This window comes from Gossypium hirsutum, chromosome D04 (assembly GCF_007990345.1).
Source record: "Gossypium hirsutum isolate 1008001.06 chromosome D04, Gossypium_hirsutum_v2.1, whole genome shotgun sequence".
Lineage (NCBI taxonomy): Eukaryota > Viridiplantae > Streptophyta > Magnoliopsida > Malvales > Malvaceae > Gossypium > Gossypium hirsutum.
Genome location: NC_053440.1, coordinates 34,369,613 through 34,393,214, shown reverse-complemented (window position 1 = coordinate 34,393,214; position 23,602 = coordinate 34,369,613). Strand labels below are relative to the sequence as shown.

General features: G+C 33.6%; 1 non-coding gene across 1 annotated transcript; it reads right to left on the bottom strand.

Annotated features, from left to right (window-relative positions):
- Positions 1-15,949: 15,949 nt before the first annotated feature.
- On the bottom strand, positions 15,950-16,056 carry LOC121216610 (small nucleolar RNA R71). The gene has a single exon (XR_005912790.1). It is a non-coding gene; the product is annotated as a small nucleolar RNA R71 (small nucleolar RNA).
- Positions 16,057-23,602: the final 7,546 nt, after the last annotated feature.

Here is a 23,602-nt window from a genome sequence, read left to right as displayed (position 1 = left end):
ATAGTAAGCATCAAAAAATTGTTAGAAACAAGAAAGTAGTTTGGCATATCGTATTGGCTCCTATTCTTCCCCACTTAGTAACCCTTACCCGCTCACCGCCTTATTTCTTATTCTCTCACCTTCCTTGTCCTTCCATATATATATAGGAAGTCATAGCATGACATAGTAACTACGGCTAATATTCTGAGTTTTTGTGCACAAATGAACGAATTTATCTTTATTTTGTGACTTTCTGACTTTTCTCTTTTTCAATACATCTCACTCATGAATTCTTTTTCGATAGTTTAAGACTTTTTCTACTCGTACTAATTCCCTTTTTGGAATTTTCTTTTTCTTTTAATGTTATTGCACATTAGGCTAACTTATAGTTCTTATATCTTACCAATCTTTCCTATTTCACTATATTTTTACAAACTCCACCGTGATGTATCTACTTAGCCCTCAATACATATCACCAAATGTTTACAATCATGCAATGCATGACCAAAGAAAAAGGGAAAATACAAATTAACGTTTTCAGGCTCGGGGCTTATAATAGGGTTCATCAAGAAGTGTCAACAGGCTCAAAAATTGGTACTAAAGGTGAAATATAAATAGGACAACTTTTTGGCTCTGAATGTGTTCCAAACAATACCTTAGGTCATCTCTAAATATCTCAACATGCACAAATTTTATCAACGAAACAAATACAAATTCAACTATTTATTGGTCGTACTAGCATGCTTGTTTCCTTGTATTTTTTATATCACTTGGTATGATTGATTGCTTAATGCCTATTTACAGTGTAACATATAGAATTTAGTAGTCTAATAATATAAAAATTTAAAATCACCTATCATCATGCCAAATTTATTCATAAACACAATCAACATATGTACATGCTCCTAACCAATCACTTGTATTTCTACAAGCTCAAGCACACAAAAGACAAGAAAAATCAAAGAAGAATTGAAAAAAATTTTCCTATGTTACCCCTCACACTTTAGTTGAAACATGTCTTTAATGTGTAGCCCATAAAAAGATAAGGAAAGGAGTTACCCGATTGATCGTGATCGCTCTAACGACTAATGGCGGTTGTTTTCTCCTGTGATCGTGTGAAGCTCAAATTGTTTGTGTCTCCTCCGTGTAGGTTTTTTTTTTGGGAAAAATTAAACAACTTCAGAACAAAGAATTATGTTTGTATGTATCCCTAATCTTAAAAACATATTTGCATTACCTTAAATTTAATACAATCCCAAAAATAATTATTTATTAATAAAAATTACACATAAAGAAATAAGCATTCGATTTTCCTAAATTCGTCTTTTTCGCCTTTCCTCTTTTTATTTTGTTCGTAGAATAACAAATTTCTCGAATAAATCATCACCGAGTAATTTCTTAGGGGATTCATGGTTTTATCCATCTGTTCAATGGGTACTCCTGCCCTTTTACATAATCTTGTAACTAGATGTGGGAAAAATACTCCCTTTCCTAATTTCTTCACACAATTAACCATGTTCTTATATATCCATGTTCCAATACATATTTGCTTCTTTTGGAGGATCCCATAAGTTATGATCGCTTGAATTGGACTAATCTCAAAGATCTCTGTTATAGGCCATATTCTTGAACATACGAATTTCGTCCATATCTTGGCTTTTGGTGCCATTAGCTCCTAATTGAACATTTCAGGTATTACTGTCCCTGTTTGATATGTCCACATCTCTTTCCCTTCCGTTAGTAATCTCAATATTTCCTCTGTATTAATGTTTCTAAATTCCTTCAAATCTGTTTTATAGAGATAATCACGATAACAATATGGTGCACCCTAAATTTTGCAAATACTCATATCAATTACCAAAACATTAACCCCTCTAACCTTTACAAAGGAACGTATCTCATCAAATGGTCTGGCTACTTCCCTTTATTTTTATGCTAGATAAAGTTCCTGCACCACAGGAATTATTAGGCGTTCTTTGACCAGTAGACAGAATTTCATCCATTCCCTTTCAATTGCATTTTCCCATATTCCTTTGCAATTCCTCATTAAAAAGCAAAATCCCTGTTCTTGAATAAAAGTATATAGTTGTAATTCAATAGTTGGGCTTGAAGCGCTTACGCTGAAACTTTCCATTTGATAATATATTCTTATGATGCCTGCAAATTAACCTTTGTTGCTGATAAAAGAGGGTTGCCTACAATTTAATCCTTATTAATGATAACATAAGGTGGCCATGTGACCTATTTATAGATTAGAAAGAAAGAATAAATTATTTAAGAGTTATCATCTAGTTCTACTAAATAAGCAGTTAAAGAGCAAGAATCCTAATATAATTAAGCTACAAAAACGTCAATAGTTAGGTTAGTTCAAAAAAACTGAGTTACGTAGTGGTGTCGCGACATCCTTGGCTGATGTTGCGATGTCAAGGGTAGATTCCAGAATCAAAATTTTGTTTTTTTTCACGACATTTTGGAGTGGTGTCACGACATGATGGCCAAATTCCTCTAGTTTTCATGACATCATCCCTAGGTTACCTTGTGCCTTATCATTCCTCATGTTTGTTGGTTTTCCATTGATTTCTTGGAAATCCCAAAGAGCGCTACACCGTAAGGTTTGTTCTTCCACTATGGTATTAATAGTTCCTCAAAAATAATGTTTTACTCATTTGCCATTAATAAGAAAGGATTAGCCCCCTTTTCCAATTAACTCTATTGCCCCAAGAGGGGTTACCTATTGTATTGTATATGGACCTGTCCATATTGATTTAAGCATTCTAGGGAATAATTTTAACCTTGATTTGAATAGCAGTACTTTTTTTCTAACAAAAATTCTCTCTTTCTGATATTTGCATCATGTCGAAGATTACTCATCTCTTTATACATTTTAGAATTTTCATAAGCCATAAATCGAAATTCTTCCAATTCTTGGAGTTGGAATAGTCTTTCCTTTTAGCTAATTCTAGATCCAAATTTAACTCTTTGATCGCCCAATATGCCTTCCTCTCAAATTCAATTGGTAAGTGACAGTTCTTACCATAAACTAGCTTATATGGGGATATACATAAGGGAGTCTTATATGTTGTTCTATAAGCCCACAATGCATCGTCTAGCTTGGCTCCCCAATCCTTTCGGCTTGGGCTTACTGTTTTCTCCAAAATCTACTTTAATTCCTGATTAGATACTTCTTCTTGCCCATTAGCCTATGGGTGATATTCCGTTGTCATCGTATGTCTTATGTTGTACTTAGCCAATGTTGCTTTGAACTACTTACTACAAAAATGAGATCCTTCATCACTTACTAGCGCTCGTGGTGTATCGAACCTGGAAAATATGTTTTTCTTGAAGAATCTCAATACAAATTTTATATCATTAGTAGAAGTGCGACAACATTGACCCATTTTGGAACATAATCTACAGCTAGGAGAATATACTGATTCCTGAAAGAACTCAAAAAAAGTCCCATGAAATCAATTCCCAAGACATCAAACACTTCAACCTCGATTATCCCCATTTGTGGCATTTAATCCCTCTTAGATATATTCCCAATTCTTTGACACTTGTCACATCTTTGTACAATTAATAAACATCTCTACTCATTTTTGGCCAATAAAACCTTAATTGTAGTATTTTTTGAGCTATCCTTTTTTCCACCAAAATGCCCTCCATAAGGAGATGTGTGACAACCTTATAAAAAAATCTTGTATCTCTTCCCCTACTAAACATTGCCAGACTAATTGATCTGCGCATTGTTCAAAAATATATGGTTATTCTCAAACGTAATTTTTTAATTCATGTGTTATCCATTTTTTCTATTGCCAAGATGTTTATGCTGGGAATACCCCATTGCAATGTAATTAACATAATCTGCTTACCATGGTGTTAGAAGCTTACCTAGTCTTGGTTGATTGTCTACTTTAAATAATTTTTCATCTACAAAGGTCTCATTAATGTCTTCAATTTCCTCCTCTTGTACATGGTTTTCAATTCTGGATAGGTGATCTGCAACTTCATTCTTAGTCCCCTTCCTGTCCATTATCCAAAAATCAAATGCTTGAAGTAATAAAACCTATGTCATTATTCTGGCTTTTGTTTTTTTTCTTCATGATGTATTTTTGTGCAAAATGATCAGTATACACATATACTCGATTCGCTATTAAGTAGGTTCAAAACTTCTCACAGGAAAACACTACTACCAAAATCTGTTTCTCAGTTGTAGTGTTGTTGCACTGTGTTGAATTTAATGTTTTACTAGCATAATAAATTGCCCCAAATAGATTATTCTACTTTTGACCTAAAACTACACCTACTACATAATCACTAGCATCACATATAACAATAAAAGGTTCTGACCAATTCGGGGTAATGATTATCGGAGTAGCTACAATTTTTTATTTTATTACCTCAACAGCTTTGACGCAACCTTGGTCAAATATGAAAGGTGTCTCTTTTTGGAGAAGTTGATTCAAAGGTTTAGAAATATAAGCAAAATCTTTTAGAAATCTCTAATAAAATCCTGCATGGCCTAAAAAAATTTCAAACACCTTTAACATTTGTCAGATTTGGAAGATGCTTGATAACTTCTATTTTGGCTTTATCTACTTCCAAACCATTCCTGATATCTGATGCCCTAAGACCAGTCCTTCTTTTAGTTTGAAATGATATTTTTCCCAGTTGAGCATCGGGTTAGTTTCTTCGCATCTTTTTAACACTTTTTTGAGGTTATCCAGGCAAACTTGAAAAGAGTCTCCATATACGGAGAAATCATCCATGAATACATCTAACCCATCTTCTAACATATTAGCAAATATCATGGTCATGCATCTTATGAAGGTTGTTGGAGCATTAAATAGGCCAAAAAACATTCTTTTAAAGGTATACATACCGAAAAGGTGGGGGAAAGTAGTTTTCTCTTGATATTGGGATGAATTTGTATTTGATGATACCCTGAATACCTATCAAGGAAGCGATAATAGTCTTTTCTTGCCAATCAATCAAGCATTTGGTCGCTAATGGGCAATAGATAATGGCCTTTTTTCGTTGCATCATTCAGTTTCCGATAATCAATGCATACTCTCCAACCTGTAACTATTCGAGTAGAAATTAACTCGTTGTCATTGTTTTTAACTAGAGTTAGACCTCCCTTCCTCGGAACACACTGGGTTGGGCTAACCCATTCACTATCAGAAATAGCGTAAACAATTCCTGCATCTAACCATTTAAGCAATTCCTTTTTGACCACCTCCTTCATGGTTGAATTAAGTCTATGCTGAGCGTCTACCACAAGTATTTTTCCTTCCTCTAATCTGATCTTGTGTTGACAAAACGCAAGATTGATTCCTTTAATATCAACAATTGTCCATCCTACCACTTTTTTCTGCGTTTTCAGGACATTTAATAAAGCTTCTTCCTATTTTGCGTCTAAACTTGTAGAAATAATTACTAGTAAAGTTTTTTTTCCCTAGATATCTATACTTTAATTGGTTTGGCAATGGCTTTAGTTCTAATTCTGGGGTTTTACAATAGATGGTACCATCTTAACTGAGTTTAGGGTAATTACGTAACCATGTGATGATTCTCTTGTTCCACACTATCCCTTCCTCTTCTGTTTCGTAGCCCATTGATTCTTTTGCATTGAACTCTAATTGGTTACATTCTTACTCTCTATGTCCTAGGATTCTAGTTCTTGATTACGTATTTTAGGACATTATTCCCAGGTTGATTCATTAATACTGTATCTTTTCGATATTCCCATTACTTCCTCCAGAGTTTTCTTCCAAATACTTCCCCTCGTCATGATATCAAATTTCTGTCTATCCAAACCGTACTAAAAATGTTGTATTTGAGCTGCAAAATGTATTCCTCTACCTAATATAGTTCTAAGGATTACTTTGAGCCTTTCCCACGTTTGTCCCAATGTTTCAATGATGCCCTGTTGGAAATAGAATACCTACATATAAGTACTTAGTACCTTAGTCATAGGTAACACCTGGTGAGGGAATAACTGCACAAAATCATTCCATGTCATGATAGTGTCTGGAGGAAGTGCCTCCAGCCACATTATTTCCTTTCCATCTAACACAAATAGAATCAATGATAACTTTATAGTCTCAGATGGAATTTTTGCGTAACTAACAGTATTGCATATAAGGTTAAATTTTTGCAAGAATGCGATAGGATCTTCATTGACATGATTGGAAAACCTAACATTATTAGATATCCATGTTAGTAAAGCGGGACTTAATTTAAAATGTGAACTACGGATAACAGGTCGTGGAATACTAGACCTTAGCCAATTTACATCAAATGAAGTCTTCAGGACCTGCATATTGTTAGTAACTTATGTGTGAATCGTATCTATAACTTAAAAATTTCCTAATTATTCTTTCTAAATGAAAAAATTAAATTAACGTAATGACGTTGCCACCCTGGCAATGTCGCTGACAACTTGACCGCCTATGGATGTACCAATGTCCAGAGTGTGAATACTGTAATAAAATATAGAATGACAAAGTGGTATCCACAAGTATATGGGTTGAGTTGTAATATAGTGTTACAACGAAGTAGGTGAGTACTTCAAGGATCGTACCCAAGAGAGGCGAAGGTAGATCAATTGTAACCTATGCACTAAAAGATCTAATTAATACTTTAATCAAGTTATAATATGGAAACGTAAATAAGAGATTTTTGGGATTTTTATAGTACTAGTAATAAAAGAAAAATAACATAAAAGAAAAATAAACTTTAAGAGATATAAAAAGTAGAAGGAATCAAATCTAATGCTGGGTGATTAGCTTGCCTTGGCAGTCCCAAGAAACTATTGTTTCGGGTTCCTTGTCAACAACTAGTCGCCACCCTAGCAGGATCTTCTGACTTCTACTAACATAACGAGTCAGCAAGGACTACTTATCTGCCAACCTCACAGCCAGACTGGCTTGGGGTGAAGGAGTTCGTGGATTGACAATACCAAATTTGGGTTAATTCCCAACTTGATGACTTCCCAGGGTTGTCAGGCCTAGGGTTTGTTTCATGTTATTCCTTTCCCAAACAGGTGATCCATTGAGTAAGCCTACAAAACGATTAATAGATCATGCCTCCATTAGTTAATCCCTCTTAGAAGGATTAGTTCATCATGACTTGCATAAACAACATGGAATAGATGAAAGAATAAAACACAGTGAATGAATTGAAGTGTAGAGTTTGAGAAAAGCCTGATTTATATAAATAATAACACGATTCGCCAGAAGTTGATAATCTTTACAAATCAAATCTCTTGAAGGAAAGCAACGAAAAAATAAACTAAACTTTGAAAAACCTAAGAAAGAAAGAAAACTAAACTAAATCTAAAGAAAGAATCTATGCTAATGGAATGGTGTCTATAACATGTGCCAAATGAGCCTATTTATAGCTGTCATGTGGCCATTGTCTTTAACCCCAATTTAGTTGACATTCTCGAGCTTTAAGTTCGATTGTGCATATCAAAATGCCCCTGTTTCATGTTTAATTTCCATCCTAGAGTCGATGTTGCGATACATCAGGAACTGTGTTGCGACATAAAAGTTAGTATGCTCCTCCTCGGGATGTCTTTTGGGGTATGTCGCGACACCCTTAGCCTGTGTCACGACATTGGTGGCAGTTTCATACTTTCACCATTCTGTTCTCTATGTTACGACATCGGACCTGCCGTGTTGCGACATAATGTCAAGTATCGGCCTAAAATGTCTTCTAATGGTCTCCTACGCACTCACGAAGTAAGTTAGCTCTCCTTGAGGCCTCATTTGGCCCTTAAGGTCAATGAAGGACTCAATTCGAACATTTTATTAGATATAAGTAAATGTAAAGAAACTTAAATAAAATATAACGAAAATTCTCATATTCATGCTCCTTAAGAGTGAAAACTAGTTTAATTTGCTACATCGAATTACGACAGATCAAGGGTGGAAGTAGGTTCTGAAAAAGAAAACTGCCATGGATGGTAATGTACAATAGGTTTTGAAAAAGAAAATTGCCATGGATAATAATGCACAAACATACAAAAGGCAATTAGTCACTAAAGGTTTTCGCCAAGTTTATGGTATTGACTATGATGAAACTGTAATGACCCGATAGTTTGGGGTGCCAAAAAGTGAGGTTCAGGACTTTATTTTCGTAAAGTGAACCTGTGAATATTTTTAATAAATTTTTTCGAGGTTAATTTAGAGATGAATTAAATTTTGGATAGGTAATTTGCATGAATTGGGAGCTATTATGGTACAATGACTAAATTGCATGAGTTTAAAGTTGAATTATAGATTGAAATAAGCTAAAGGGGTTAAAGTAGCAATTATACCATTTAATAAATGGTTGTATATAGGTGGCCGATTATGGTTCAGTGTAATGCATGTGTATATTAAATATATATTATATTATAAGGTTAATAATAATGATAATGAAAACATAATAAAAAGAAACAATAAAGAATGTGGAAAAAGATGAAACAAATGCATGCAAATTGAAAGAAAAGAAAAGAAAGAAAGAAACAAAAAAGGTCGACGACTCCAAGGGCTTCAAACTTTCAAATTTCAATTGCTAACATCGTAGTAAAATCCTCGAGTAAAAATGGGAAGGATAAAATTGATGTCGAATAGCTCAGAATTTGCAGTTTGTGTTTCTATAATCTGAACTCTAGGAAATTGTTTCATTTTGAACTATTGTGCATGGTACAATATGAGGTGAGAATTTTTGAACATTGGGTTGAAATAAATCAAATGATGATTAAAATGACTCGATGATGAATATCGTGAAATGTGGTGTTTTATGACTGTTGAATTGAATATTTGTGCATTGAGAAAGTGTGATTATTATCAAATTGAATATATGCTTATATGTGATGATATACATTCATGAAATTAAGACATTGGTTGAATTGAAAGTAAAGTGAAACCCTATTAACTTTTTCGGGCTAAGTTGGATATAGATGGCATGCCATAGGATAGAAAAAGTTCAGAGATTTGTTCGACCTCGAGTCAATGAGGCACTGGGTGACAATTTGCTTCAGTTTAATTGATGAGATACTGGATGTCAATTTATAGAGCGATGGGTGAAGTTATTACTATGGATTTATCCGTTGAGGCACTAGGTGCCAAACTGATGCGTTGGTTGGATTTGTGTATCCATTCGAGTCCAAGTCGTGTTAATAGGGAAAAATAAAGTAATAATTTATGTTATTGATATTGAAATGACAAAGATGAGAAATGAATATGAGATGAGAAAGTATTGAAATGGAAAATATGAGAAATGAATATGAGATGGGAAATGAAAAATGAAATGATGAAATGGTATGTGAAACTTGAAATGAATTAAAGTATTGATCAAAGAGATGAATCATGCCATTGCATAAGTTGAAGCATTCAAATGTTATATGAAATGTCATTGATATATATATACTTGAACATATGAGATTTAGAGAATGTAATAAAGAATAAGAAGATTTGTATTATTGATTTGAAGCATGAGGGCATAATATCTCTGTTGCATTATCACATTTTGATTACTCATATTAAGTTAAATTGTTCAGATTATAGAAATACCACTGTGTTATACTCATCGTGCAGTTTTGTTTTCTGTGCTCAAGCTAGGTACTTTTTGACTTATCGCTAATTGAACATCCAACAACGAATCATGAGCTCAAGTATGGTGATATTTATATTTTGTAATGGCATGTACCTGGGAGGTCTTTTAGTTCATAGTGTGATGATATTTTGGATTTCAAGTGAATTGATGTTTCTATTATATATGGTATGTATTTTTAGTTTTTAAGCTTGATATCTTAAGTAGATAGATATTAGTTTAATATTGGAAATTTTGGTATAGTTGAAAGTCATGAATAGTTGATGCATTGTTGAAATGTTCGAACATATAAAATGTGGTACAAATGAGGGTGCATTGGTTAGGCATATTAGGTGATGGATTTGGTATGTTTTGAGCATGTTTAATTAAGTCTTGAATAGGTTAAATGATTGGTAATTGAGTTTCTTAGTGTCCAAGGAAGTAGAAAATGGTAAACTTGAGTTTTAAGGTATATTTTGGTGCATACGGTCTGCCATATGGCCATGTGTCACACACGGGCAACATACACGGATGTGTGATGCAATTCAGTGAGTTACATGGGCTAGGACATGACCGTGTGTCTCAAGTCAGTGAGTTACACGGCAAGGACACTGGTTGGGACACGACCAAGTGTCCCAACTTCGAGAGTCCCACAGCCAGGGGCAGTCCACACGGTAGTTGTCCCCTATTTTTAGGAATTTTTAAAAATGACCCTAAACTTTCAAATTTGTTTCAAATTAGTCCCTACCTACTTTAAAACTATTTTTATGGTCCCGTTGACTCAAAATAGAGGCTGTAAGAGTAACTGTTATTCTGAATTGGAATGAATTAACAACACTATATTAAGTGCATTCTACTAACATCATCAAAGATATAAAAAAAAATAGTCGAAGTATGGACCAATACTCTGATGCTAATAATTGGAATAGTCTTGTTATGTAACCAACTTCTAGCATTCAAGAAGGGATAAATAATGATAAGAGTGTAGAAAGTGGAAGACCAAGCTTAGCATTGCATAGCATGATCCGTTATTTGATTGTATAAGATTCTAATATGAAAGAATTAGACTGTCGTGACCTGGCCCTATATATTATAATGTGAATGGTTAGCTTTCATGTTGATTATGATTGATTATTTGTTTTGATTTATTAGTAATGTCTATGACCCTCATGACGACGGAAAGTGGTTAAGGGTGTTATAGAAACCTTTTCTCCTATTGCTATGTTTAAATCCTTTTGTATCTTACATGTAATAGTTGCATTTCATGATTATGAAATCTGGCAGATGGAAGTCAAAACAACTTTGCTTAATGGGAAACTGGAAAAGGATGTGTACATGGCACAACCTAAAGGTTTTGTCGATCCAAAAGGTGCTGGTAAGATATGCAAGCTACAAAGATCTATTTATGGATTAAAGTAAGCTTCTTGAAGTTGGAATATTCATTTTCATGATGCGATCAAAGAGTTTGGTTTTATCAAAAAAGAAGATGAGTCTTGTGTATACAAGAAAATTAGCACTATTGTATTCTTAGTACTGTATGTAACTGACATACGTATCATAAAAAATGACATAGTCTGTTAAGACTTGGTTAGGAAGTTGTTTTCTATGAAGGACTTGGCGAGGCTACATACATATTAGGAGTCAAAATCTATAGAGAAAGATCAAGATGACTCCTAGGTCTAAGCAAAAAGTACATATATAGATAAAGAACTTGAAAGGTTTAGTATAGAAGAATCTAAGAGAGGATTTCTACCTATGAGACATGGTATTTCACTTTCAAAGGAAATGTTTCCTTCAACTTTACAAGAAAGAGAATGTATGAGTAAGATTCCATACACTTCGACTATTAGATTTATCATGTACTCATCCAGATGTATCATATGCTTTAAAAATGACGAGCTGGTACCAAGTAGATCCCGGTGAAAGTCATTGGGTTGCAGTTAAAAATATCCTTAAGTACTTGAGAAGGACTAAGCATACATTCCTTATATATGGAGGTGAGGAAGAGTTGAGTGTAAAAGGATACGCTAATGATAGTTTCCAAACTGGCAAGGATGATTCACGGTCACAATTGGGTTTTTTGTTTTTCCTTAATGGTGGCGTTATGCACTAGAAAAGTTCAAAGCAAGATATAGTAGCTGATTCTACAACTGAGGAGTATATCGCAGCTAGTGAGGCTGCAAAAGAGGTTGTTTGGATCAAGTAGTTCACATCTAAACTAGGGGTTGTGCCTAGCATATCAGATTCTATAAAAATTCATTGTGACAACAATAGAGCTTTTGTACAAGCAAATGAACCCAGATTTCACCAGAAATCTAAACATATACTTAGGTGCTTTCATCTCATTCGAGAAATCATTGATCGAGGATATATGCAAATATGTAGAGTACCAACAGATAACAAGATCATTGATCCACTAACAAAGCCTCTGACACAGCAAAAGCATGATCGTCACACTAAGTCACTCGGTGTTAGATATATGATTGATTGGTTTTACTGCTAGTGGGAGATTGTTAGTGTATGCCCGAAGAGCAATCATGAGATAATTGTAATCACATACTCGGTTTACCTTGTTTATTAACATAAGGCATTGACATTATTATTTTAGTTTCTTTTTCTGTGTATATAACTAAACTGAATTGTAATAAAGTCCTAAGAAAATATAATTATTCTTAAAAAGGTCTTTAGTCAAGTATTATTGTGGGATTGGACAACAATAATGCATTGAGACAAATGTGTAGTTGATTGATGACAAAGAATTGTCATTGACATAAGAATGTCAAAATCAGTACATGAGTACGTGTTAGAAAACAACATAATGAACTGAACCGCTATGAGTATGTTTCTTGGATTATCATGTAATAGTCACAATATTACTCATAGTGATAACTATGTATATGATCCTCAGAATTGAGATCGCCATTGTCCCAACATTGTTAGTCGTATATTTTGATACAGTCAAAACGTCTATCGTAACAGGTTGTCCTATAAAGACTGATGTTGGATATACCGCAATCCATGTAGCGGGATATGGTTGATCAAGATAAGATTTATCCATCATACATAATGGGAGCAATATCTTAGGCCTCTTGATGGAGTGAGACTAGAAATGCATGGTCATGCTCGAATAAGTTGATATGAGATATCACACTTATATGTTTATTGTAGTTTGCTCAAAAAATCAAGAAATATGAGATTGGACTATCCAAGTGTGACTATTCCATGACTTGTGTCTAATATAGATATTAAGGATAAAAGGATATAATACATGAAAAGATTATCACAAAAATGTTATGTTGAATAACGACTTCTTCAAACTTAGGTGACAATGTTGCATTGCTAGATGCTTCTCATTGCCTGTAATGTTAGAAATGTTCTAGTATTACTACCAACGTGACAACAGCCTACAGTGTCACACCTATAGTTGAAACGAACATAATCCAAATACATTTGGTATTGTATTTAGCTATCACATGAATTAAATTAATTTGATAGTTAAATATTAAACACACTATATGTACAAACTTGTTGTACACAAATAGAGAAAATAGGTATAATTAATATATGAATTTGATTGATAAAAAAATATTAATTGTATATATTTTACCGAATTTATTAATATAAACAGTTATATTAATTAATTTCAATCAAAATATAAAAGGCATAGGAATTAATATTCTTTTGGAAAGAATATAATTCATTTTTCTAACTTTTCATTTGCCTTCTCTATTAATGAGGGAATGATCCTATATTCTTTTAGAAATAATATAATTCAATCTTCTAACTTTCCATTTCCTTTCTTATTAATACAAGAATAATCCATGTTTTCCTTTTTAATATGTGATATCAGAGAGGATAAAATTATGATAATCCCTTAGTGTATTAATGTTACCAACTTAATAATTTAAAAGGACTAGCAATAGTTTTTAATTCTCTCTGAAAAGTTTAAAAGAAAGTGACTATTCATTTTTGATGTGGTGGACTATGTAGAGGTCGAGACATTTTCAGTAAAAAAGGTATATTTTCAATCCTATTTCAACCTGATTTATTCCATGTACACGGATCCTTGGCTGTGGATCACTGAAATAATTTTTCCCCTACACCATGGTATGTACCAACAGTCCCAATAATAAGACCATAGCTTGATTATGACAACCTATAGAGTCTGCCAAGAGACAAACATGGAAAGCCCGTTGGGACCTCAAGCGAGGGATATAATGTTAGTGCATCAAGTATGAGAAACCACGCAGGTGGAAGAAGAGTTATGAGAAAGCATTTGCATGGCAAGCAGATTATGTGAAATTGATAACTCTGTAAAGGAGTTATATTTTAGGCCTTTACACTGGGTTAATTATTCGTACTTGAGTAAACTTAGTTACATTTTAGGAAATTGTATTAGTAGTTTTATAACATTGCATATGTGGGAGGAAAAGAATTGCGTGTTGTTTATAGCATGTGCAGAAAGGAGGAAAAGAAATGAAGGAGTGAAGTTTTTACATTACAAAAGGTTGGATAGATTGCCAGCACAAATGCCAAGGCAATTCCAAGAAGATGTTGACTTAGCTGACAATCCGTAATAGTCTCAGCCAATTTTACTTGTACATGAAATATCCACCTAAAAAAGAGGGAGAAAATAGTGTGTGCTGAAAGGGTGACCTACCCTATAAAAAGAAGAAAGGGAAAGAGAAGAAGGAAGCAATTTTTCCTCTCACACAATTTCCCATGGGAGATCTAGAGATGCAAGGAAAGAAGGTAGTAGCTAAGGAACAAAGTAGCAACACATGGAATACGGAGAATCATTCAAACCTAGGCTTCGCAAGATATTGCAGCCCTGGAGTTAAGGGCTGGATTGGCGAAAGCTTCCTAAAGTTCTTCATTCATTATCTGAATTGAGTTTTGTGAATTTTAACTGTGGAAATATGTTGCTAAATGATACTTCCATTTTGGATTTTAATTCCCAACTCATGAGCTAATCTCATCGGGCTAGGATTATTGGATGAATCTTTAGTTCCTTTAATAACCAAGGCATTATCTTGATTAGATTTACTGTTTCATTCGATTTGCGCTATTTTGAAATCTATGTATGCAGTCTCTAGACATATATGAATGTATGGTATGTCCATAAACTTGATTTAATTTTGAAAAGGTTAGAAGAGTTGGCTTGTGATCGAATGATACAAGTGAGTTTTTGAAAGAATATTTGTAACAGTCTAGACATAGAGCTACGCCTTGTACAAATAAAGGAAGAAACAGTGTTGGGTATCCTTATGAAGGCTTGTAAAAATGCAAAGCCTTAGATAGAGTAGCTTGAAGTCTAACACTCGAAAGAAGCAGACTACCTTAGATTTAATTTGAATAATAGATTGGTTATGATTTTGCTATGGCATTATTTTGTTACGAGGAAAGAATATTAGTAATCCCAACCTTCCCATTCAACAACGTAGATCCTCTCAACTTTGTCTCTGTATCTTTGCCACAACATTTTAAGTTAGTTATTTGAATTTAATATTGCATACGTGATTATTCCTCTACAAATTATTATTCTATTTTTCCACAGCCTAATTTATATAGTTTATAGTAATAGCTTAACCAAATCAATCCTATTTAATCCGTGAGGAGATGATCTTACTTACTACTTTATTACTTGATTTGACGTGTACACTTGCACATTTGCATATTATATTCACACACAACAAGATTTTAGCTTCGTTGCCGGGGATTGGCAAATTGGTGAAATTTGGTTTTGTTATTTTCTTATATTATTCCATTAGTTTTATTTAAGTTTTATTTAACTTTGTTGTCTTTAATTTCTACAGGTTTGCTGCTAGTGCACAAGTAGAGGCATTCCTGCTAATGAAGAGTATCCTTTTGACCAAGAGATCGAAAGAACTTTGAGAAGAAGGAGAGGAGAATTGCAAGATATGGATATGATTGGAAATGATCTAGGTAGGAGGATCCATTACATCCGAATAGTCAGGATGTTGATTTGCTTATCCCTCGTGTGATGGATGATAGAGACAAACCCATTCGAGAGCATGTTGTGCCAATTTTGGATGACTTGAATCCAGGAATAGTCAAGCCATACATTCAAGCTCAACATTTCGAGTTGAAACCGGTAATATTTCAAATGCTACAAATGGTAGGACAATTCAATGGATTTCCTACTGAAGATCCACGACTACACTTCAGACTTTTCTTAGAAGAATGTGACTCATTTAGGCAATAGGGTGTACTTGGAAATGCCTTGCAACTGAAACTGTTTCCATATTCATTATGAGATTGTGCCAGAGCAAGGTCAAATGCTTTCCCATAAGGGGCGGTGGCATCTTAGAATGATTTTTGTGAAAGGCTTTTTCTACGATATAATCCTCCTAATATGAATGTCAAGTTAAGGAATGATATCACATCTTTTTAGCAATCAGCAGATGAGACGTTGTATGAAGCTTAGGAGTGATTCAAGGAATTACTTAGGAAATGTTCGATCCATGGTTTCTAACACTGGACATAGATGGAAATGTTTTCCAATGGATTAAACGCGTATACAAGGATGGTAGTTTATTCGTCTGCCAATGGTAGTTTGTTGGATAAATTATAAAATGAAGCATATGAGATTTTGGAACAGATTGCCAACAATGATTATCAATACCTTACTACAAGAGTGGGGAATAGTAGAAGAGTTACTGGCACAATGGAGCTTGATATAAGCACTTCATTAACGACTCAGGTATCATCCTTAGCTAATATGATCAAATCACTAAAGAGACCAGTTGCATTGCAGGAGATGAAAAACTAAGTTATCATGTGTTTATTGTAGGGAAGATAATGTTTTTAATGAATGCCCATCAAACCTAGCCTCTATGTATTACTTAGGTAATTTCAACCGGAACAATCACCCATAATCCAACACTAACAATCCAGGGTGGAAGCAACATCCAAACTTCAGTTGGAAGAATCAAGGAATGGTGAACTCCAACAATTTTGTTCAACAAAATGCCACAAATGAACCACTTGGTTATAATATACCCATGCCACGAAAAAATGTTCAACAAAGTTCAGTTGGAAGCTCTATTGAAGAAATATATGGGAAAAAATGATGCCGTGATGTAGAGTCAAGCTGCATCGCTAAGAGATTTTGAAAATCAAGTGGGGCAGATAGAAAATGCTCTGTGTAACCTCCCAAACCCGGCCTAAAGGTCCTAGCTAGATTGAGAAGGCTACATTAGCCACTGAAATGACTAAGCTTACTTACGTTACTCTTGAAGACCTTAAATAAACTCATTTTAGAGAAAACCATAGTTGTACTTTAAGTTAGCTTATAAGCATTCATTCATTAGGTCATATATACTTAGGATTCATTTTATTATTGACAGTGTTGTTTTAGAAAAACTGTTTTCTTGTCGCTCTTCTTTGAGAAAAAACTCAATGTTAAACTAATGCATTGGAAAAACAATTTTTCAAGTCATTTTGGAAACTTAGTTGCCTTATCGATTTGTTTTTCAAAAATCGTTCCTTTGTAATGTTGCGGAAACTAGGGAACAATATCAAATTTTACTTAAGGCTGATATCATGCATTATTCAGTTATTATGCTTGAGTAATCCATGCATGCAAAAATCTTGAAAGAAAATTTACCCAGCCACAAACCAGAAGTCATTAAAAATTACAAACCAAAACCAATAGATAATGATTAATACTTATTAAAAAATAATCTGAGGTCCAAGGTGATTCTCCGAATGTCGAGTTTGGTCTCAATTTTGAGGTTTACGTGAAAAGTTAAACACTATTGGGGGTGAGCTTATAAAAAGCTCCGTGTGAGTCAAAAAAATTATTTAAAAAACATAAATATCAAATACAGTGAAACATTTTAGCTTTATCAGAAGAACATCAAACCATCAAAGGAATTTCATATCATTACATAGCTATTATCAAAATGATGAAAAACGGTGTATGAGCATGAGACATCATTCATTTGAGTAACAATTATTAGTTTTGATACCATTCAATACAACACATATCACCAATCAATAACATTCAAATATGTCATGAGCATGATGCAAAACAATAAGGTTCTTACCCATACAATCCGCTACACACCACATATTCCCTAGAACCCGTCATCCGAACTCTAAAACATTATGGGATTTAGCCCGTTGTGGTTAAAACCATCGATAAAAATATGAAAAAAATTATACTGTAAAAATGCACACAAGTTGCCAGAAAAAATCCGATAAATCTCCATTCCCCTCGGTACTCCAGGTGCATTGCACTGACTACAAATAATGCGAACTTAATATGCCATCGATACTCCACAGAACTCCTACGTCAACCAAAAAACCCCAACCCACTCTAATGTATATGTAATATGTCACACAATGTCATACATAATCATATCTTAATACTTTTCACATTCATTTGACATGGTCAGCATGTCCTCAATAATCACATACTTTACGGATTTTCATTGTGCAAAAATAGCTTTTAAATTGTACATAAGCTTAATATCTCAACAGTTTATATCATTCAGTCAAATGTTCTTATTTCTCATAACTCAAATATACAATTACAAACTCAATCAAAAATTCATACTGTTAGACTAGCAATTTTGCCAACATGTAAATCTTTTAAGGCTCGAAACACACCTGGTTCGACCACTTAAAAAATCAATAAGTTGGCTATTAAGCCAATCCAATAAAAAAGCTAATTTATTAAATATAACATGACATTTAACATTTTCAAACAATTTTATGAGTTTAGGACCCACACCTTATTTTTAGCTTCCTCGCAGTACACTAGCGAATCTTCTAATTTTCCTTAATAATTCCTTAAATGAATCTAAACCAAAATTCAGTATAAATTCAATAAATTTACCATTAAAATATCCCCCAAACACCCACTTATAAGTGCAAACCAATCATTAAAATTATAACTATTTTATGAATCCAAATTAGTTAGATTTCGCACACTGTATCGATGCGAACCGTACGTACAATAGTTCTTCGCCTTTACGGATGATTTGGGGCGTTTGGGTCAGCACCTAATTCAATAATATATTGGAAAGGCAGTAGCTAATTAATTATTATATTCCTTCATGTAATAAATTCATAGCCTTTACCCAACAACTATGTTGAAATAAAAACTAGTTATCCTTAATTGCACTTATGTTTCACAATTTGTGGGATCCGATAGGCGAATTGATCAAGAACGTCTCTCCCTAATGAGAATGTGATTAAATCCTGACTAGGAGGGTTCAAGAATACAATTTAATTCTGGAAAAATATTGGCAAGACCCAAGAAACGAAACAACCCCCTTTCTTGAACATAAGCGCATACACCACCACCCATGCTGGTCAAAATTGGGGTTGAATTTTAAAATGATTTGAGATCTCATTAAAATCTAAAAAAATAAATTTGAAATCATTTAAAATACCTCAAATTCCAGATCTGGAAATTTTGGTTTTTAATTGACCAGATTAATAAAAAATTGAAGAGAAAAGAGATGTTACCCAACCTAGTTGAAAGAAACGGCAATGACACTTTCGTGGCAATGTTTGGGATTGCTCTTGGGGTTCAAGATTTTAGATTTTGGGCTGATTTAGATAAAGATAAATGTCAGCAATAGAGTAAAGGAGATTGTAAAATTGGAGGTGTAGATGGCGACAACAATTGGAGAAAGAAAGAAAATTGAGGAGACAAAAGGAGACGGAAAGGGTGAAAAATAAAATAAAATTTTTATTTATACTTAGGGTTCAAGGGTATGGATGACACACACATTAAAAAATACAAGGGATTTTGCAAAATTTAATTATTTTGCAAGGGAAATGATTCAAACTTGGGACCTCATTTAATTTCCATGCTTTCTAATATTTCTTTTAACCATTAGGCTTTTTCCTCATTCTTGAATTAATTTTGTAATATTTATTTTAAAAATAAGGAATGTCACATACTAGGGTTTCAGGCAAAATTTGCAAAATAATAAAAATGGTGAGAGAGAATGGATTTGAACTTGGGTTTCAAGGAATGTTTCACTAACACTTATCCAACAAACCAATACCTCATTTATTGCCTAAAAATGCGTAGATAATCTCAAAAATTAAACATGACCACTCTCTCTCAATTCACAAACCCAATTCTACTAACCCCCAATTTTTGGGGTGTTACAATTCTCTCCTCAAAGAAATTTCGTCCTCGAAATTTCTTAGTCACAAAATCTGTTACCCCTTTTCCTTCAAACAGGGCTACCAAGCTTTCGCTATGCAACTCTGGTTGCAACACAATTCCAGACAATGTGTCTCTTTAAATTCCCGACATATATTTGGCATATCTAATTACAAAAATGTTACTAATAAATTCCTCTACCACAATTCCCAATTTTAATAGAAACTCTACTGGATTACAGTTACTACAATATCTACAATTCATAAACTTAGCTAATGTAATAGTTTCCCAAATAAAAACTAGTACAACATTTCGTTAAGGTCTGGCTCCTCTATCCCATTTTAAAAGTCATAAATTTGGACCAGCGAAAGCAGACTTTATTTTCCTTTTTTAAACTTTATTCTTTTCTTTTCTTTTGCACTCCAAGCTTTTAGTATTTTTCTCTATTTTAGTCTTCTCAACCATAATCTTGAAAACATTTTCTCTGAATCCCAACATCGCTTGGGAAACTACATCATCCCCAACCTCCTGGTTTTCTCCTTTAGAAATAGGTGCAATCACGATGTCATTTGTCTCAGGGTTAGGCACAATTCTTTGAGAAGCAAATGACTCAAATTGGGTAGATCGACGGTGAGCCCCATTGCCCCTCATTCTATGTTTATTCATTATGTATCCTACGATCTTGAATTTGATCTACAATTGCAGAAAAAGAAATCACTAGCTAACTTCAATCAACTTTTAGTTTCCTATCTTACAGTTTCAAAGAAAAAATTAAGTGCTAACTATTTCAGTTCTATGTTTGCAGTAATACACCTCAAATGTTTACCTATAACTTAACAGTATATTTTCTATGGCAACACTTAATAGTATCTTTTCTATGGCAATCGACATCAGAGTCTCAGACCTGATTTTCTTTATAGAATATCATTTTCAAAATTCTCTGTGGCTTACTTTTCCCAAATTTCCCCTTTTTCATGTATGTATGCATGCATGCAGACTTACTTAAGTAGGTTTAAAAACTCAGTCTGAGATTTTGAACCAAGACTCTGATACCACTAAATGTAACCTCTCAAACCCGACCTAGACATTTTGGCTAGATTGAAAAGGCTACAATAGCCACCAAAATGGTAAGCTAAATTACGTTACTTTTGAAGACCTTAAATAAACTCATTTTAAAGAAAACCATTGTTGTACTTTGAATTACCTTATAAGCATTCATTCATTAAGTTGTGTATACTAAGGATTTATTTTTATTGTTGATAGTGTTGTTTTAGAAAAATCATTTGCTTGTCGCTCTTGTTTAAAAAAAAAACTCAATGTTAAACTAATACAGCTAAAAAACCATTTTTCAAGTTATTTTGGAAACTTAGTCGCCTTATCGATTTTTTTTTCAAAAATGGTTCCTTTGCAAAGCAGTAGAAGCTAGGGGAACGATATTAATTTTATTTAAGCTCGATGTAATGAATTATCCAGTTGTTATGCTTGAGTAATCCATGCATGCAAAAATCCTAGAAGAAAAGTTACCAAGCCACAGACTAGAAGTCATTAAAAATTACAAAACAAAACTAATCGGGACTAATTAATACTTATTAAAAAATAATCCAAGGTCTAAGGTGATTCTCTAAATGATGAGTCTAATCCTAATGTCGAGGTTTACCTGAAATGTTAAACACTATTGGGGGTGAGCTTATGAAAAGCTTAGTGCGAGTCGAACAATTATTTAAACAAACATAAATATCAAATACAGTGAAACATATTAGCTTTATCAAAAGAACACCGAACCATCATAGGAATTTTGTATCATTAGATAGCCATTATCAAATTGGTGCCAAATGGTGTATGAGGATGGGACATGATTCATTTGAGCAAGAATCATTAATTTCGATACAATTCATTACAATACAATACAACACATATCATAAATCAATAACATTCGAATATGTTGTGAGCATGATGCAATGCAAAAAGGTTCCTACTCGTACCATCCACTACACACCACAAGTTCCCTAGAACCCATCATTTGAACTCCAAAACATTATGGGCTTAAGCCAGTTGTGGTTAAAACCACCTATAACAATATGTAAAAAATTCTGCCAGTAAAAATGGAGACAAGCTGAATGCGATAAATCACAATTCCCCTTGTTACTCTAGGTGCAGTGCACTGACTACGAATAATGCGAACTTATTATGCCACCGATACTCCCCAAAACTCCTCCGTCAACCACAAAATCCCCACGCAATGCATATGCAATATGTCACATAATCTCATACATAATCATATCTCAATACTTTTCACATCCATTTGACATCCTCAGCATGTCCTCAAGAATCACATACTTTTCACATCCACGCAATTACCATTGTGTTGGTATCAATCAATATCATTCAATTTCACATACTTTATGAATTTTCATTGTGCATAAATAGCACAATTTTCAGTACACAATATAACAAATATCTCATGCGTTTAAATCATACATAAGCTTATTATCTCAACAGATTATATCATTCAGTCGAACATTCTCATATGTCATAACTCAAATATGCAATTACAAACTCAATCAAACATTCATACTATCAAACTAGCAATTTTGTCAACATGTCAATCTTTTACGGCTTGAAACATACCTGGTTTGGCCACTCACAAAATCAATAATTTGACTATTAATCCAATCCAATCAGAAAGCTAATTTATTAAATATAACATGGTATTTAACATTTTCAAACAATTTTATGAGTTTAGGACCCACACCTTATTTTTCGCTTCCTCACAGCACACTAGCGAATCTTCTAATTTTCCTTAATAATTCCTTAAACGAACCTAAAATAAAATTTAGTATAAATACAATAAATTTATCATTAAACTAGCCCTCAAACACCCACTTCTGAGTTCAAACCAATGATTGAAATTATAACTATTTTATGAATCCAAACTAGTTAGATTCCTTACGCTGATGCAAATTGTGCGTACAATCGTTTTTCACCTTTGCGGATGATTTGGGGTGTTTACCTCAGCTCTTAATTCAATAATATACTGGAAAATCAGTAGCTAATTAATGATTAAATTCCTTCATTTAATAAATTCATAACCTTTACCCAACAACTATGTCGAAATAAAAACTAGTTCTCATTAATTGCACTTACGCTTCACGATTTATGCGATCTGATTGGCTAACTGATCAAGAACTTCTCTCTCTAATTAAAATGTGATTAAAGGATGATTAGGAGAGTTCAAGAGCACAATGCTGGAAAAATATTGGCAAGACCCATTAAACAAAACAACCCCCTTTCTTTTACATGGGCACACGCACCCCAACCATGGTGGCCAAAATTGGGGCTGAATTTTAAAATGATTTGAGATCTCATTAAAATATTAAAAAACTACCTTTGAAATAATTTAAAATCCCTCAAATTTGAGACCTAGAAATTTTGGTTTTTAATTGACAAGATTAATGAAAAATTAAAGAGAAAAGAGATCTTACCCAAGCTAGTTGAGAGAAATGGCAATGACACTTTTGTGGCAATGTTTGGGATCGTTTATGGAGTTCAAGATTTCAGATTTGGGGCTGATTTAGATGAGAATAAATTTCCTCAATAGAGTAACGAAGATTGTGCACAATCTTGATGCGAAAAGAAGAAGAAAGATATGGTAAAATGGGAGGTGTAGGCGACGACAACAATGTGAAAAAAGAAAGAAAATTGAAGAGAAAAGAGGAGAGGAAGAAGGTGAACGGCTAGGGTAGGGAAAATTGAATTAAAGGCTGAAAAATAAAAAAAAAATTATTTATATTTAAGGTTCGATGGTATCGATGGCACACACATTAAAAAAATAAGGGATTTTACAAAATTTAATTATTTCACAAGGGAAAGGATTAGAACTTGGGA